This window comes from Aedes aegypti, chromosome 2, assembly GCF_002204515.2.
Source record: "Aedes aegypti strain LVP_AGWG chromosome 2, AaegL5.0 Primary Assembly, whole genome shotgun sequence".
NCBI classification, from domain to species: domain Eukaryota; kingdom Metazoa; phylum Arthropoda; class Insecta; order Diptera; family Culicidae; genus Aedes; species Aedes aegypti.
This window is the reverse complement of record NC_035108.1, coordinates 456,026,119-456,044,043: the sequence shown is the minus strand read 5'-3', so window position 1 is coordinate 456,044,043 and position 17,925 is coordinate 456,026,119. Positions and strand designations below refer to the sequence as shown.

The following is a 17,925-nucleotide window of genomic DNA, read 5'->3' as shown; positions in this document are numbered from 1 at the left end:
GCTCTATCGAACACTTTTTTTCTGCAAACGGCCTGCAACAGTTGAGAAAGCGACTACTCATGTTGCTCGTTAGATTTTAATAAACAAAATCACTTTTAAGTTTTTACTGACTAGTATGGTATCGTTTGCTTGACTGAAGAAAAATTTTACAATTAAAGCTTTTATAACCATAGTGGTAGTATATTTTTAGCTTTTTCGTGAGTATGTTCATGGTATGTACCTATCATGTTTTTGATGTTGTTGAAGTTACTCGCTTTCTCCCAAATATGATTAACAAAGTCTATTCTCTACCAAGGCGGGTCTATACCCAGGTGTAATCAGATTTTAACTTTGTGGAGAAAACCAGCGCCGAGAAAACCGACCTGCTTTAAGTATACTAGATCACCTGAGACCCGCCTTGTTCTCTACGAGGTAAATTTTTTGCAGGTAAACTAGTCGTATACCTGTATAGAAAACTTTTTTTGTAGCTTTTGTCTTCAATATTAGATTTCTTATAGGTTTCTTTTATCAAAAGGTTTCAACACTATTGAGAGAATTTTTCTTCAGTTACGTACAATAAAAAATATGACACTATCAAGACTTTAGATCACAACACTGGATCGCGTCTAACTTTCTAATAGATGCTATAATAGTTATGAATAATTAAATAAAATATCATGAAAACAACTTGTTAACCTCATGTGGTACCCTTAACAAAAAATTCAGCAACAAACTGCGGTCCTAAAAAAAATAACAATGAAAAAAAAAAAAATTTCACTAAGTGTCAAATTTGTGAAATATTTGAAATGTCATAACATTTTTGTTTATTGGCTTACCATCACCAAATTTTTATGGTAGATAGCTAATATAATGGACCGTTTTCCCTCAAAAATTACGTTGGTATTCCGATAGGGTTTTGAGATATTTGAGTTTTTGTGACAAAAATGATGTTTTTTAATGCAAAAAATTTTTTTTTTACTGTGTGTAATTTTTTGGAATCTTTATTTAGTTGTCTAACTTTGTTTCTTTAGTTGTCTAACAATCGAACGAACCGTTTTTGCTGTGCTGCTTTTTGAATATTTTTGAACCATTTTCACATACACCCTTTTGAAAAGTTAGTCGTGACTCAACTTGAAGATTTGATATCGGAAAATGACGATTTAGATGGAACTGAAAAACTGTGCAAAGTTTCAGATATTTTTGAAATGGTCGATCAGAATCGACTTGCATGCCTCCGTGGAATCCCTCAGTTATTTACTGTGCGCTTCATTTGCAGGTTGATCATTTTTGCAATATCGTGTGACAAATACGAAGACACTCCATGCTCTTGTAGGTTGAAAACATTTCCAATCAAAATAGGTCCTCGACCGGTGGGGTTCGAACTCATGCCACTCAGCTTGGTCTTGCTGAAAAGCTGTGCGTTAGCTGCTACGGCTATATGGACCTCCAAAACATAAAATTATCATACTCGAATAACATTTCTGTTAAGGTTTAATTATAAAGAAAAAAAAAATGATATAAGAATCGGCATCATTGGACAAGTCATAATTCATGTCTATAAGCAAAATGACATTACTGCTTCTGACAGCAATCTCACCCACCAGTTCAAAATCCAGGGATTCCTTCAAAAATTTCTCTCGAAATATCTCCAGAGACTCTTCCAGAGATTTCTCCAGGAATTAAATCGGAGATTCCTCCAGAGATTTTACTAGAAAATCTTCCAAGATAATTTCTATCGTAATCTCTATCGTGAATTCTCCAGGAAGAACTTTTATTTGCCATGAGACATTTTAGATAGTTTCTGATAGGGCTCCAATAATACTTTCAGCAATTCCTATAGGAGTTCCTCTAAAGATTATTCTAGGAATGTTTGCCGATATATGTTTACATAGATTCATCTATTTAGAGCAGGCCTGTCCAACCTTTTTGTCTCTTTTCCGACATGGATGGTTGGTGCGTTCGCAAGAATAGACCAATATGAACAAGATTAAACTCAAATGAAAGCTTTGTAGTATATCTGTGTAATCCATGCTGAAAATTTTAAATCCATATCAAACTATTCGCTAGCGATGCAAACAATGCTAAAAATCAGTCCTTTTTTGGATCAATTTGCACCGGTAGCAAAATTTGCAGAATGGATTAGACAAATATACTACCAAGCTTTCATTTGAGACTATTTTTGTTCATATCAGTCTATTCTTGCGAACGCACTAACCATTTATGTCGAAAAAAAATCAAAAAGGTTGGGCAGGCCTGATTTAGAGATTTCGCTGGAGTTCCTGCAGAAATGTATCCTATGATTCCTTTATAGACGCCTCTAACAAAATCTCTTCTGGGATTCCTCCACGAATTTCTTCAAAGATACCTTCAGAATCTGTTTCAGGAATTTTTCAGGATTTTATTATTATTATTATTATTACGAAGATCTTTGCAGGGATTCTTCTAGGGATTTATCCTGGTATTCCATCAGAGATACCTCTTGAAAATCTTTCAGATACTTTTCCAAGGATTCCTCTTAGAAAATCTCTATAAAAATTCTTGCGGAGATACATTAGGACTATCTCTTTTAGGATTCTCAAGATATTTCTCTAGTGATTTCTTCAGAGTTTCCTTCGGATGCATATAAAGATATCACCAAGTAGTCATTTCGAGATTCATTCAGGGAAAGATTTTTTACGGAGTTCTTCCATGATTCGCCCCAAGGATTTTACCAGGGATTCCTTCAAGGATTTCATCATGAATTCCTCGAGGTGTTCTACAACCCACGAATTACTTAAGGGTTACCGTCAGGAAAATCGTTACATGACTTACTCCAAAGATCTTTCTAGTCTAGATAATCCTACAGCGATACCCCAAGGATTTCTCGAGAGATTCGTACTGGGCCTCCAAAAAATCATCCCGGGATTTCTCGAATAGGTACTTTTGGAACACTTCCAGACATTCTCCCATGTATTCCTGCAGTAGTTTCATCAAAAGTTATCCTTACAATTTTTCTAGGGATCATGTTAGTAGAATATCTACAAAAATTCCTCTAGTAAAATCTCTACATTAACTCCTTTTGGAAAATCTCTTCGTGGATTCCTCGAGAGATTTCACTTGGGATTTGTACAGAAACTTTTCCATGGATTCCTTCAAGGATAAATACAGAGATTTTTTTCAGGAAAATATCTACAGGAGGTTTTCCTGGGATTATTCTAGAAATTTCACAGTAAAAATCTTTACACTTATTCGTCCTGGGATACCTCAAAGGATTCTCCAAAGATTTCTCCAGAGATCCCTCCAGGAGTCCTTTAGTAATTATCTTAGATAATCTTTCCTACAGAGACTCTTCCAGGAATTACTCTAGAAAAATCTCTAGAGCGATTCCTGCCGATAGATTTTCCCTCAGGAATTCCTTCAAGGATTGCTCCAGAAAATCTTCAATGGTTTCCTCTAAAATTGTTCCAGGGATGAGCTGGTGGAGAATCGACTGTTTATTGAAAAAAAAAAATGTTTTTTTCCTACGCAGTCTTTATTATAAAAAGCCGCTTAAAAAATAAAGACTGCGTAGCCGAAAAGCTCATTTGATGTTTCAGGTATTTCTTCAGGAATATCTCTAGAGATTTCCTCGGAAATTCCTCCATAGGCTCCTGCAAGAATTCCTCCAGGAATTTCCCCTGGGATGCCTCTAGAGATTACTCTAGATTTTTTCAAGAGGTTCCTCCATGGATTGCTCCAGACATTCCTCAAGGAACTTATCCAGGGATTCTTCAAGAAACTTCTCCAGGAATGGGTTACCTGGAGCAATCTCTTTTAGAAAAAAAACTGGGGAACTTCTTATTCTTTTTGATAAAACCCCTGGATGAATTCATGAGTTTATCTATAGAGGCATCTTCGGAGGGTTTTTGGAGGCCCGGAACGAATCTCTGGAGAAAGTTCAGAGGAATCCTGGAAAACTCGTTAGAATAATGCATGTAGTAATTTTCCTAGGAGTAATCCAGAAGGAAACTTTAGAGGAATCTCTATATGAATTAATGAAGTCATTTCTTGTAGAATATAATATATAACAAATAGATATAATTAATGAAGGAATTTCGAGAGGACTATCTGAGGAATTTCTAAAAAAATCATTAGAGAAATATCTGAAGTTATCTTTGATGAAATTGTCGTAGTGTAACCTGTAGAAAGCTTTGAAGACATCTCTGCAAAAATCCCTTTAGTTATTTTCTCAGAGGAATTCTCATAGGTGTTCCTGGAGGATTTTTATTAAGGAATATCAGGAGAAATCGCTTGAAGAATCTTCGGAAGAATCTCTGAAGGAGAAGGAATCTTTGGAATAATCTCTGAAGTGATCTCTGCAATAATTCCAGGAAAAGTTTCCTGAGGAGTCCTTTAGGAGTCCTTCCTGAAGAAGTCTCAGTAAGGATTTTACTAGAGGAATCTTTGGTGAAATCACATGAGGCATTTCGGCAGAAACTCCTACAGAAATTCGTGGTGAAATTGCTTTAGAAATATCCCTGCAAAAATTCCTGGAATAACCATTGGAAAAATTGGCGTATAAACTATGAAATATGCTATGTATCAGTTCCTTCCTGGAACAGATTTCAGGTGTCATTGGGCTCAGAATGGCCGTACTCACAAAAACGTCCTAGGCTCTTTTCTAGAGTTCCATATCCATTTCTTAAATAATGTAAATCGGTTCAAAATGGAGCACCTATTTCCAGCATAGCCTCCCGTAACGGTACACCTGGAAATCACCACAGCCTCGTTGACTTTGAACACTAGCTGGTTATGATAAAACTGCACTTAAAACAACCTGTCGTTAAGGCAAAGTAGCCCGTCATTCATTTTGACAACAATGATGACTTTTCAGCTTGCATTTTCAAAGTGATAAAACTCAGTCTTGATAGTTTATATTAACATGAGAAAGTATCACTGTACGCGCTAACATGCATAAAGTATGCTGATACTTTTTCAGCTGTGTCAGTGCAAAATCAACTGATTTACTTTGATTCGAAATCGTGAGATGAATTAGCAACACTCATCAACAACGCGTACAAATTTCAATGACGGCCTACTTCGCCTCAAAACGAGGTTCTAAGGGGTTCTGAGGGCTGTTCAAGTATAGTAATAGCAGCCATCGCAGGTGAGAACATTGACATTTGACGAATGGTTATTCTGGAAAATAAGAATGTGGAGCATCATTAATAAAAGCGGAAGCAGCAGTTTCGTCTGTTTCAAGAGAACACAAAACGACGCCTGAAGGAAGTAGAATAAGAAGAAATGAAACTGCTGTTTGTATCAGAGAATTGCGGAAGTTATACCGATGAGAGCATTTCTTCGGAAAGAGGCGAAGTGATTGAATGGTGGAAGCAGCACTACGACGAACATTTGAATGAGAGTACAGGTACGGAGTTCCAAGGCAGCGGAGGAAATGACCACGTCGGAATACTGGATAATAGCAATACTAGCTGGATAGCTCCCACTTTGAGGGGAGTATAGATGCCGAATCTGGGAATCATAACAGCAGGGCATGTGTCTATCTATCCGTAATAATTGTATAAATGGTGTCAAGGGCTGGTAGAGAAGTTACTGAAGGATGATACACGGTGTGCTGAAACACACATATTATCGAACTTGCATGAACCTCCGATCTTTTTTCACTAAAAGTTAGCCTTTATAGTCAAGAAAAGCTTGCGGAATATTAAAAAATCTTTCATCGGCAAAAATTTGAAAAAAGTCGATTTTTGTATTTTTACCCTTCACCCATCTATGAGTTCATAGGAGAATATTAGAGTTACACTAATTTTGATGCATTGCAATAGCTTAAAGACTTATTTGATATACCTTGATCACGAATCGATTACAAGACGTTTCAAATTTAGCATAATTTCTACCTACATTCACACAAGGTGACCAGCCCATGGTGGAATGCCGTTTATTAACGACATCGCATTTTTACATAAATTTATTAAGGTAAACATACTACAACTTATCAAGTTTCAATCAATGTTTCCTATTCTGCAGAATAATTGAAATCATTGGAGTTCGTTATTGAACATGAAGCTTTTTTAAGATAACAGACAATTGTATAATTACATGCAACCATTAAAATAAACCGCCATACAATTATATAGGGCAATGTACTGTTTAAATTTTGTATGGTGTGTTCACATCTAGCTGGTCTTGTTATTCACATTTGTTTTGATTGAAAGTTGGAGGAAGATTCTACGTAAACCTGTATACGGTATGTCTACATCCAAAACAAGAACGCATACAAATATTGTAAAATACCGTTACATATACAGGGTTTATACAGAAAATGTAAGATGTGAAAATAAAAGAAAAAACTATGATAGTCTTATATTTATTGTATGAGTAACAATATTATATAATACTTGTAAAGTTGTCATGCAGATTTAAATGGAAATCTTGCAGCCGCTGGTTGGATGCGTATCCCTAGTTACATTCATATACTTAAAACTAAATACATACCATCAAACGGGGTAACTTTGATAGTTTTTTTTAGAGAAAATCTAAATACTTTATTTTTTATTTGTAAAACAAGCACTGGTTTGTTAGTTATCGATTGCACATGAAAGATTGCATAACGGTTCGATCTTAATGAATCTATAGTTTTTCATATAATCGTAAGTCAGTTTTTGGTAATGGGGTAACATTGATAATGAGTAGATAAGTACATGAAAATCCAAAACAAACTATTGTTTGACATCATCACAGTTTGAATTGGATTGGAGAATGTTAACCTTCCAGTCGTCGCGCGGTTTGCCACCGTCAGAACCACCACGCTGCTGTTGGGAACGAAGAGCGAGGTTTTTCCACCAGTGTTGTACAGAATACAACAGCGCGACGACTGAAGTGTTAAAAGAGAAACTGGATTAGATTTTATCAATTAAAGTACAGAATTTATTGAACAAGAAACATCTTTAAAACGGTTTTCAGTCAAAACAAACATGATAAACACCATCATAAATTGATAATAATGGGTATAAAAGTATATCTCTGAATAGATATCTATCGATAATCATGTTTCGACATTGAATTCACCATAAATCAATCGTTTTTGGAACATGAATGAGTATAAATCGAATGAATCCCGTAAAGTACATGAGGCGTTGCATACCTCTAGGCTTTTAATGTTATATGGGAATTTGTGACTTTGATTACGAAAATGATTCCAAATTGTAAAACTGTTTTTCCCTATGAGGTTTGATACCGGATTCATGTTCTACTATAGCTAGGCCATCAAGCATACGTACCGAACTCATTATAGTTTCATGAAATAGTGATAGTAAAACAGATTGTTTGTGAGCGTTTTGAAAGTACCAAAATCTCATCATTTTGAAATATTCGAATATAAAGCCTCAAATACTCTCGATTGGCACGAAAACAGCTCAGAGGTGAAGTGTCACACTGATACCCCTTAGTTTCGTATTCGTTTTGCTTAACTGAATAACATAATTTTTGTTATTTTGTTTAGTACGTTGCGGATCCCGCACTATCAAAGTTAGCCGCATTTTCAAAGATACCTCGTTTTACGATACTAAAATGTATGTGTCCATGTTGGATATTGAAATTGTTGTGTCTATTTCGCAAAATTTGCCCCCTCCATAAGTGCGAAGTCTTGAATAAAAGTGCTGAACTATGTTGGATCGATTTGTCATCGTCGCCACATTTATTATTCATCCTATGACAAATAATTGGAGTGATGACATAATGTCGATCCGAAGTAATCCAGCCCTTTTACTTAAAATCAGGCACTTCAAACCCCAAATATAATGTGCGCATTGCATTTGAGCAGATTAGTGACAGCACAAAACTTGTATCACGATGAGCTTGAGACCACATTAAGGCTATATAAGCCGTTTACTGTTGATCATGTTATAGTGAACCCTCTCTCAAGACTTTTGCGCGTATAAGCACATGAATACAGCCTATACTGCCATGTGTATCCATTTCTGGGAATTCCTATTCTGATTAGAAAACTTTACCGTATACGTAAAATATTACTTATTTGATTCAGAAAGAAGAATACAAAGCGTTCGTATGAGCTTTTTTTGAAGTGAAAAGTGAAATTTCCATTATATAAAATACGGCATACCACCATGGGCTGGTCATATTGTGTGAGTGTATGTAGGAAATGATGCTTAATTTAAAACATCTAAGATTTCATTCATGTTAAAGATATGTCAAATTGATCATTAGGCCGTTAAAAGTCATCATATTAGTATATCTCTAACATTCTCCTATGGACTCATATATGGGAGAAGGGTAAAAATACAAAAATCGTCTTTTTCCAATTTTTTGCCGATGAAAGATTTTTTAATATTCTGCAAGCTTCTTTTGACTATCAAGGCTAACTTTTAGTGAAAAAAGATCGGAGGTTCATGCAAGTTCGATAATATGTGTGTTCCAGCACACCGTGTGATAGAAGGAAATAAGGAAGAAAGAAATAATAGAAAGATTGGAACAAATTAGAAAAATAGTGCTATTGAGAACCACGGCGTTGGCATACCAACTCGATAAGCAATAATGATTGACATTTTTCTGTTCTGGGGGATTTATTTTTATTTCCGTACAAAGTGGGCCGAAGGGTCTCAGATTTTCATGAAACTTTTTCCACAGGCAGGACTCATCAATACATGAATAAAACAAAATTGAGCAAAATTCAGGGTCGCTTATATGCCCGGAACACTCAGTTGGATTTTTTTTGTTTTCCTCTGACTTACTTTGAAAAATCATAACTCAAGAATGAAGCATCGTAAAAACAAAGTTTTTTTTATGAAAATGAAAGCAAATTTTCTCAGGAATAAAAAAATATTAACTGGAAACAGTTTTCCACAAAATTTTCCACCGTTGAGAAAATTCGTAAAGAAAAGCCGGAAAAACTATGTTCCAATTAGTGGAAAACTTTCAAAAATATATTTTTGAGAAGGTAATTTGAAATGTACTTTTTTATAAAATTTTTATAAAATACTGTTCTCAAAAATATTTCTTTGAACATCTTACACAAGTTGGAATATAGTTTTCCCGGCTTATCTTTACAAATTTTCTCAACGGTGGAAAATTTTGTAGAAAACTTTTTCCAGTTAACATTTTTTTCTATTCCTTAGAACATTTGCTCTCATTTTCATAAAAAAAACTTTGTTTCTACGATGCTTCTTTCTTGAGCTATGATTTTTCAAAGAAAAGGCTCAAAATGGCCCATTTGCATATTTTTTACAAAATTGGCCATAACTCAGAAACGAAAAAAAATGCCATTTCAAAAATTTCAGCGATTAAAGCTTATGAAATTACCTTCTCAAAAATATTTTTCTTTGAAAATTTTCCACGAGTTGGAGCATAGTTTTTCCGGCTTTTCTTTACGAATTTTCTCAACAGTGGAAAATTTTGTGGAAAACTGTTTCCAGTTAATATTTTTTTTATTATTGAGAAAATTTGCTTTCATTTTTATAAAAAAAAACTTTGTTGTTCTTGAGTTATGATTTTGCAAAGAAGAGGCTCAAAATGGCACATTTGAACATTTTTATTAAATTGGCCATAACTCAGAAACGAAAAAAAAATTCAGATATTAAAGCTTATGAAATTACCTTCTCAAAAATATTTTTTTTGAAAATTTTCCACGAGTTGGAGCATAGTTTTTCAGGCTTTTCTTTACAAATTTTCTCAACGGTGAAAATTTTGTGGAAAACTTTTTCCAGTTTTTTTTATTCCTGAGAAAATTTGCTTTCATTTTCATTAAAAAACTTTGTTTCTATGATGCTTCGGTCTTGAGTTATGATTTTTCAAAGTAAGTAGTACCAGGGGAAAACAAAAAATTTCCAACTGAGTGTTCCGGGAAAATAGGCGACCCTGAATTTTGCTCAATTTTTTTATTCATATATTGATGAGCCCTGCCTGTGTAAAAAGTTTCATGAAAATCTGAGACCTTTTGTTGGTTGGAATGTAGGGAGCATGGTCTATTTTTTTTTGCAATATTCCAATGTATTGCAGTCTAGCGTCATCATTTTATGTTTTCATCTCTGAATCAAAGTCTTAATTTGCTTCATTGAAACATAGAACTTTTAGAAAAAAAATATTTTTCAATTTTAAACAATTAAGAATAGGCATGGCAATAAATAATAAAATCTATCAAAAGTCCACCTCAAACCATGCGAAACAACTTTTTTCTTCCATGACGGATATTTTTGACCAGCTTTTTCTTGTTTCTTAGGACCAGACTAGATGTTATTTTGGCGTTCTAAGAATATGTGAAGGACTCCATCAATTCTGATTTTTCTGACGCTATATTGATACAGATGTATTATCATTTTCATCAGTTTCATTTCCACTACAAAAAATTACTGTGATATTTCGAATGATGAGGGTATGTTTTTCTGAAACCATTAAAAAACACTTAGTCCAGTCTGTCTGAACACCGACCATATAATGATCTTTTCGTGACAATAGAAAATTACAACGATTTTTGCTGGTATTATTGATAATTAATTTGAAATGGAATGTTGAATGGAAATTAAATGTAAATAATTTTAAACAAACATTGGAAAAAAAATTTCGAGTTATAGCAGTTTGAGTGAGGCAAGAATTGTCAAAAATCGAGGGGTTCTCAAAAACTGTTTTGATTATATCTGCCGAGGGGTCCATCAATTTGACCAACCGAATGCAGTTCCTTTAGTTACTCGACAGGAGCTTTCGAATGAGCATAATTTTAAACATTTTGAAAGACCAAGTGTAAATAGTGGGCCGATCTCAGCGAGAATTACCCACTACTTTATTTTATCTAGATCATGAAGGTTCCGTGGGTGAATCTGAGAAGATCCCGCCTAAATTCAATAACAGAAGAACATAATTTAATACATATGGGTTTCTCATTCCAGTGTACGATGCTTCGCACAAAGAAAGATTGGCCGTAATAAACAGAGTAATGTTGAGGGATGGTGAAATTCATTGTCCGAAACTGTCGCATACGAGTTATTATTGAAAATAGATAATTTGGAATTCTAGATTCAATTATTTTATAAAAAATTAAACAGGTTTGTAGGAACGAATCAAAATCATGGTCCATGTCGGGATCCGGATTGAGGGAAGCAAACTAATTGGTCGATAGCTAGAAGCTTTGGCAGGATTTTTGTCCGATTCTAAAATTGGTACAAGCTGAACATTTTTCCATTTGTATGGAACATACTTACTTATTTATTTGGCTTTACATCAATTATCTTGATAAAGCCTCGCCAACAATAATTCGCCAATTCACTCGGTTCATGGTCATCCTCGACTGTGACCCACGCTCTCCAGGTCCTGGTGCACCTGGTCAATCCACTTAGCTCGCTGCGCCCCACGCTCTCTTGTTCCGACCGGATTCATAGCGAACACCATCTTTACAGGGTTGTTGTCCGGCATTCTTGCAACATGCCCTGCCCAGCGTATCCTTCCAGCTTTAGCTACCTTCACGATACTGGGTTCGCCGTAGAGTTGAGCGAGCTCGTGGTTCATCCTTCGCTGCCACACGCCGTTCTCCTGCACGCCGCCGAAGATCGTCCTTAGCACTCGGCGTTCGAAAACCCCAAGAGCTTGCAAGTCCTCCTCGAGCATAGTCCACGCCTCATGCTTATAGAGGACTACCGGTCTTATGAGCGTTTTGTACATCGCGCATTTGGTGCGGGGGTGAATCTTTCTTGACCGCAGTTTCTTCTGGAGCCCATAGTAGGCACGACTTCCGCTGATGATGCGCCTCCGTATTTCCCGACTAACATTGTTGTCAGCCGTCAACAGGGATCCGAGGTAGACGAACTCGTCCACCACCTCGAAGGTATCTCCGTCTATCGTGACACTGCTTCCTAGGTGGACCCTGTCGCGCTCAGTTCCGCCAACCAGCATGTACTTTGTTTTCGACGCACTTACCATTAGCCCGACTCTTGTTGTTTCGCGTTTTAGGCGGGTGAACAAATCTGCCACCGTTTCAAATTTTCTCCCAATAATATCCATGTCGTCCGCGAAGCAAACAAATTGTCCGGATCTCGTGAAAATCGTTCCTCGACTGTTAAGTCCGGCTCTTCGCATAACACCTTCAAGCGCAATATTGAACAACTGGCACGAAAGTCCATCGCCCTGTCGTAGTCCCCGCCGAGACTCGAATGAACTGGAGTGTTCGCCCGAGATCTTCACGCAGTTTTGCACACCGTCCATCGTTGCTCTGATCAATCTTGTGAGCTTCCCGGGAAAGCTGTTCTCGTCCATGATTTTCCATAGCTCTACGCGGTCGATACTATCGTATGCCTTGAAATCGATGAACAAATGGTGCGTAGGGACCTGGTACTCACGGCGTTTCTGGAGGATTTGCCGCACGGAAAAGATCTGGTCTGTTGTCGAGTGGCCGTCGATGAAACCTGCTTGATAACTTCCCACGAACTCGTTTGCTATAGGTGATAGACGACGGAAGAGATTCTGGGATAGCACTTTATAGGCGGCGTTTAGGATGGTGATTGCACGATAATTTTCACACTCCAGTTTGTCGCCCTTTTTGTAGATAGGTCATATAACGCCTTGCTTCCACTCCTCCGGTAGTTGTTCCGTTTCCCAGATTCTGACTATCAGCCGATGCAGACAAGCGGCCAACCTGTCCGGGCTCATCTTGATGAGTTTGGCTCCGATACCATCCTTGCCAGCGGCCTTTTTGTTCATGAGCTACTGAATGGCATCCTTAATATATTTAGGTATTTCCAGGATGCTTTTCAATATTGGCTGTGCATGCACTTAGATTAGATTAGATTAGATTAGATTAGATGAGCTGTTGAATGGCATCCTTAACTTCCCCCATCGTGGGAGCTGGTTGGTTTCGCTGTCCGCTGTGCTGGCGTAGCCATCGCCTTCGTTTTCCTGACCTTCTGTGCCTGTGTTCTCTGCGCCATTCAGGTGTTCATCGTAGTGCTGCTTCCACCTTTCGATCACCTCGCGTCCGTCCGTCAAGATGCTCCCATCCTTATCCCGGCACATCTCAGCTCGCGGCATGAAGCCTTTGCGGGATGTGTTGAGCTTCTGATAGAACTTCCGCGTTTCTTGAGAACGGTACAGCAACTCCATCTCTTGGCATTCCATCTCTTCTAGGCGTCGCTTTTTATCCCGGAATAGGCGGGATTACTGTTTCCGCTTCAGTCTGTATCGTTCCACGTTTTGCCGCGTACCATGCTGCAGCACTGCAGCCCGCGCTGCATTCTTCTCCTCTAAAACCTCCTGGCACTCCTCGTCGAACCAATCGTTTCTTGAGCTCCGTTCCACATATCCGACAATGCTTTCGGCATCGTCGTAAATGGCTGATTTGACTGTCCTCCAGCAGTCCTCAAGAGGGGCCCTATCGAGCTCGCCCTCATCCGGCAACGCTGACTCAAGGTGCTGCGCGTACACATTGGCGACATTCGGTTGTTTCAGCCGGTCGAGATTGTACCGGGGCGGGCGTCAGTACCGTACATCATTGATGACGGATAGTTTTGGGCGCAGTTTCACCATCATAAGGTAGTGGTCGGAGTCAATATTAGCACTACGATAGGTTCTGACGTCGGTTATGTCGGAGAAGTGCCGTCCATCGATGGAACATGATGGATGTATGGAACATATGCGAGCTGAAAACATTTGTTAAATATGTCAAGCAAGAATGACAAGCTACTTTCTGGAAATGTCTTGATAGTAATGTTGAAAATTCCATCATCGCCAGAAACTTTTTTTGATTTTTAAAATAATGGTTCTCACTTCTTCCAGTCAGTCCCTCAAGAATTGTCAAAAACATTCACTTGAATGAAATCTTGAGTAACTTGATTTTCAATTGGTAAGTCAGTCCTCAGCGCGTTTCCAAACTATTTTTGAGATTTTTCGCAATTAATCAGTAATAATTTGTTTTCCCTTTCAATGCCGGTATAGGCTTTTAAGGTATTTTTTGTTCAAAGTTTTAGATAAATTCAAAAAATAATAGAGGCAGGGTTTGATTGAGAAATGTTATTCTTTGCAGATTCTGCCATATAATTTTCACAGCAGGAGCTTGAAAACGTAGAAATTGTTTTCTCATCCTTTCTTAGATATGCGCATTGTGATCCCACACGGTATACAGTATTAAAGCTACAACCATCGTTTGATATTTTAAAATTTATATTACTGGTAGTTTGAAGGCTCTGCTGAGCCAATTAAGTTCCATCATTTCAGGACAGGTAATTTAGTTTTCTATGCCATTCTCAAAATATAATTTCCTAGAAACTAGTTCGACTAGTTTTCCATTATCAGTAGCATCATAAAACAGTTCCCATGAACTCCAAACTACAATCGAATTCACTCATCGAAAGCGATACACAAATGTACACTCTATTCGGGTTGAAAATTATCGCGGAATAAATCTCCGATGCTTCTCTGTCTCCTCGACACGCGACAATTTACGATAATTGCTACAGCAACTACCCACCGCACTATCTCTCCGTCGTTTGCTCGTCCCAAAAAAACCTAGACATAAAAGTAGTAACCGTACTACACAGTGAGCATGCGATCATTCAGTGTGTCACTGGAGTACTCCATCACGAGCCTGGTGCTGCAATGCAATCGACCGACCCGACCATCCAACCAAACCAAGTGCAGTAGGACATTTCTTCTCCCGGGAGTAGGTACGTCGAAAAGTGGACCGGAGAAAAAAAAAATAGGAACCAAATGGAATGTTCTGACATTTTTATCATTCAGGACATAAATTTCACTTCCTGGTGAAAATTTCAAGTCTTTTGTGTTCCGGCTGATGGTTTCCCTATTTTTGCAGTCGCTGAAGAGCTAGAAACCAATGCAAAAATCCAACGTTGAGAACACATTTTTAGGAATGGGCATATGGGTGTAGCCAGGATTGCCGTCAGGGGGAGGGGCGAACAACCTTCACATATCAAGAGTCCGCGGCTACAAAACAAAGCCATGCTGAAGGTGTCTGGGTTCGATTCCCGGTCGGTCCAGGATCTTTTCGTCATGGAAATTTCCTTGACTTCGCTGGGCATATAGTATCATCATACCTGCCACACGATATACGGATACGGAAAATGTTAACTTTGGCAAAAAAAGCTCTCAATTAAGAGCTGTGGAAGTGCTTATAAGATCACTAAGCTGAGAAGCAGGCTCTGTCCCAGTCAGGATGTAATGCCAAGAAGGAGAAGAAGTACCTGATAAAAATATACGGGAATTCATAGAAGCAGTTCGGAAGAAATACTATTAGTTATTTTTAAAAGTTCATTTTGTTATAGTTTTACTTGCAAGATCTTTTCAAAAACCTAGAGAGATTCTATTCAAAATCCGACGAATACGCTACAGAGCTTTTAATTTTCATGCGAAGAAAATTTGTATTTTATCATCATTATGCAATAATTGCAAAAATACTTCAATGATTTTCGGAAACGCCCCCCTCTCTGGCGACGCCCCTGGACGGAAAATGGGATCGCCGGAAGAGGATACAAAACGAAATAGTTTTCCACAAATTTTAAAATATTAACATGTTGCCACAGTGCACAGTGTATCCATCATATTTAAATGAATCCAGCCTTTCAACGCTCACATTGGACTCTCTCTGTCTCTCTTGGAGCTTCCGAGGAAATAAAATAGTTGCGGGTTTTGCTTTATGAACAATGGTTTCCGTCTCGTCTGACCGCCGTATGTCCGCAAGTAGCGAAATAGCGCTTAGACATGGGAGCTTTTTTCCCCCCCATATGCCGGACAAGTGAAAAAGTGACTAAGCTAAGGGTAAGAATACGCCACACACGATATGGAAATCGTGTGCACTGGAAACCACTGAGTACATACGCTTCCTCGTGTGTATATTCCGAGGTTTACCACGATGAGATGGCCAGGTTGCACGACTGCTGTAGACATGAGGTTAACAGTGTCTGTTTTACGGTGGATGGTTTAGTGTTACAAGAATAAGAAGGCTCAGCAGTGACGAAATCCTTTGTGTTAACAATGGATGAGGGTTTTTAGGGAGGATGTTTGTTTTAATACTCAAATAATGGAGCATAAAACGCAAATAGCGCACCGTTACGATGATCCTGTGGGTATTATGTTCTCAATAAAATTAGGTTTTACACCATAGGTTGTAAGGATTAATGAATTGCGCCGAAAATTAAACTTGTATAATGCTGGTTGGGCCTTCCTTAGCTGAGTGGTTAGAGTCTACGGCTATCAAGCGAAGCCATGTTGAAGGTGTCTGGGTTCGATTCCCGGTCGGTCCAGGATCTTTTTGTAATGGAAATTTCCTTGACTTTCTTGGGCATCATACTTGCCACACGATATATGAATGCGAAAATGGCAACTTTGGCAAAGAAAGCTCTCAGTTAATAAATTTGAAAGTGCTCATAAGAACACTAAGCTGAGAAGCAGGCTCTGTCCCAGTGAGGACGTAATGACAAGAAGAAAAAGAAGGCCAAAATCGTATTAATGGGTCGAAAATTGATGCATTTTTCCGTTTGTAGGATTATCTTCGTGTATTCAAACCCTCAAAGCCCCCCTTGGTTGCCCCACTGATACTATATTAGTACTTCCTTCAAGATGTACTCTAAACTTAAAAATTCTGCTCATATCTGTTTCATATAAATATAAAACATTTTTCTCTAAAAAAATCGATGAAAAATTATTTTTTTGATTTTGATTTTGAAATCGATGAAAAATTATTTTTTTACGTTAAAACTTCAGACTTACTAATGTCCCGACGCGCAATCTATAAACTTCATTCAATGAACAACAATGCATATGGTAAAAAAATGTTTGTTTGAAACCATCAATGTTTTTGGACGGTTTTCATTTATTGAATTTATTTATTCATTATAACTGAATTCAAAGATATGTCGAAGAATTATTCTGTTGTCAAAAATCGCATTATAAAAGAAAATTCCTGCTCAATAACTTGTATTTACAACTAATAAAGCTGAGTATCAGGCTCGGTTCCGGTAGGGACGTAACGACAGAAAAATAAAGAATAATAAGAAGAAGAGTATACATAACCTTCTTTCCATTAGTAGCCTCTAAATTCGACATGCTGAGTGCTAACAAGGTGAAAAATTCATTCTTCTACTTAAAATCAAAATGGCGTCAAAATCCAAGATGGCCGCCAGATTTTATCACTCTAAATAATATTCTTATTCTTTACTCGACTTGAATAAAATACTACCGGTTGAAAACTTGTTTCTTTGTTGTACAAAAATGATGTTTGTATTCACACTTAAACAGACATCCTGTGTTCGGTAATCAATTTTACCGAAATGGTTCGGTAATCAACTGAAATACCGATTTTTCGGTAATTGACCATGTTTTGACAGCGTTCCTGGACCAAAATTGCTGACCGTCGGTAATTTGCAATCGAGATGTCAACTTTTTTACCGTATAGTCTGTAAAATTGCTATATTACTGAATACGGTAAAATATTCAGCAGATGGTTCGGTAAACGATGCGAAGGATTACCGACATCGGTAATGTACCAGCCGGAAACGTCAAAGCCAGCATCATGATTGATTTTGTTGGCGTGTTAATTTTTCTTCAACATTTTCGTCGAATGCAAAACCAGATACCTGATTTTGAAACGATGTTCTATTTAAGAGGTGGTAAGTACAGCTTAGCATATGGGAATATAATTCATTAAACCTAATTTTTGGTGTTAACTATCAATTATTTACAGGCAAAATTGTCATCCGAACCAGTTCCTCCTGTTTCTCTGCGTCCAATTGCAAGATTCAACACCACACCAGCAAAAAGACATCGCACCAACAAAATGATATAACACCTAAAAACTGTGGTTTTTCATCTACGAATGAGCTAGTCTTATAGCCAGACTGCTAGAAAAGGCAATCATGAATGCTCCCCTATAATCCAGCATTTCGATTTATGTATGTTCTGTATAGTTATGATAAAATTGAAACAAATAAATAAAAATAAATAAGTGTTAATGTGCTT

At 37.5% G+C, this 17,925-nt stretch overlaps 1 long non-coding RNA gene across 1 annotated transcript; it reads left to right on the top strand.

Moving 5' to 3' along the window:
• Positions 1–17,410: 17,410 nt before the first annotated feature.
• On the top strand, positions 17,411–17,719 carry LOC110676087. Its single transcript, XR_002500058.1, has 2 exons — positions 17,411–17,576; positions 17,651–17,719. It is a non-coding gene; the product is annotated as an uncharacterized LOC110676087 (long non-coding RNA).
• The last annotated feature ends 206 nt before the right edge of the window (positions 17,720–17,925 follow it).